This window comes from Chrysochloris asiatica, unplaced genomic scaffold (genome assembly GCF_000296735.1).
Source record: "Chrysochloris asiatica unplaced genomic scaffold, ChrAsi1.0 scaffold00032, whole genome shotgun sequence".
NCBI lineage: Eukaryota > Metazoa > Chordata > Mammalia > Afrosoricida > Chrysochloridae > Chrysochloris > Chrysochloris asiatica.
This window is the reverse complement of record NW_006408550.1, coordinates 1,890,888-1,892,577: the sequence shown is the minus strand read 5'-3', so window position 1 is coordinate 1,892,577 and position 1,690 is coordinate 1,890,888.

Genomic DNA, 1,690 nt, shown 5'->3' with positions numbered 1-1,690 from the left:
TGGGATAGTTCCCATTCTCATAGTGGGCAGTGGTGGTTCAGTGGTAGTATTTTCATCTTCTGTATGAGAGATCTGGGGAGCACGGTGACTCCAAACTGCCATATCAGTGGCTTAAACCAATAGCTACTCCCTGGTAGAAAGATGAGGCTTTCTGCTCCCGCAAAGATTTACAGCCTCAGAAACACTATGCAGGGTTAATATGAGTCAGAATTGACTTAACAATGCTTAGCAGCCACAACAAATGGGAGACTCGGGTTTGACCCCCAGCCTGTGCACAGGCAACACCCTTGTGTCATTGGAGGCTGTGTGTTGCCATGGAGATGAACAGGGTTTAGCATAGCTCCCAGACTAAGAAGAACTAGGAAGAATGACCTGACAATCTACTTCTGAAAAAGTGTTGCTGTTGTCTAGAGTCATCTCGTAGAGACCCTGCTTAGGGTTTCCAAGGAGTGACCGGTGAGTTTGAACTGCCAACCTCATGGTTCAAACCGACCTCGCGGTCCTGTGCTTTATCCAACAGCACCACCCCAGGACTTTACAAAATAAGTCAGTGAAACTCTAAGCGGTCACAGTACTTCGATCCGAAACTGCATGAGGAGGGTGCAGGACTAAGCAATATCTCCTTCTGCCGTGAGCTGGGACCGACTTGATGTCAGCTCACAACAATAATAAATCTATTCCTGCAATGGAGTGGCAGATTTGATGATGGATTTTGAGAAGCCCACTTAACCCAGTGCTTCCATTTACAGGGAAATGTTTTCAGTAGCCCACTGAGTAACCACTGTTGAAAAGTCATAGGTCACAGTGGGAGACAGAGCGAGAAATGGGCCTGCAGAGCATTTAGGGCTTAATGGGGCTGCGGCTGTAGTGAAGCAGTGTGCCGAAATAATTCTGATTAGGCTCGGTCAGTCAAGCCGCACAATCAGACTCGCCTCTCCTCCATTCAGGCTTCACTGTTCGGAGCACGGCAGCAGATTAAAGCTCAGTTTGCAGCAGAATTTACGCTGTGCTTTAAAACACAACCTTCCTTCAGATTGCCAGGTGAGCCCTTTTCATACCCATGGGACTAGCTTACTGAGGAGAGCAAACTTTGTGTTAACTTATTAGTCAAAACCAAAAAACCTGTTGCTATCAAGTAGATTCTGACTTGTAGTGACCCCATACGACAGAGTGCTTTCATAAAGGTTTATGACCTTAGGAACCCTATAGAACAGTCCTACGCTGTCCTGTAAGGAGCTCTGGTAGCATAGTGGTTACGAATCAGGCTGCGAACCTTAAGGTCAGGAGTTCGAAACTACCAACCACCCTGCAGGAAAAAGATGAGGCTTTCTGCTCCCATAAAGATTTACAGCCTCGGAAACCCTGTACAGGGTCGCTATGGGTTGGAGCCGACTCCACGGCACTTAACAACAACCATGAGAATGTGTATTTACATTTTAAAATTCATTCCAAAGAAATGGTTGAAAACTATTCAAAAGGGTAACAAGTATAAATCACATTTTCTAACCTGGTTTCTGTTATCAGCAGTGTGTGGTGTACAGTTCACTGACTGGGCAGCTGGGTATTTTCTGCATCCTATCAGCTGGGGAAAATTTGGACTTGGTGATAGAAATGATGCTGGAGAATGAATGATAGATTTCTGCAAGACAAATGATTTGTTTATTTCAAATACCTTCTTTAGACAGCATAA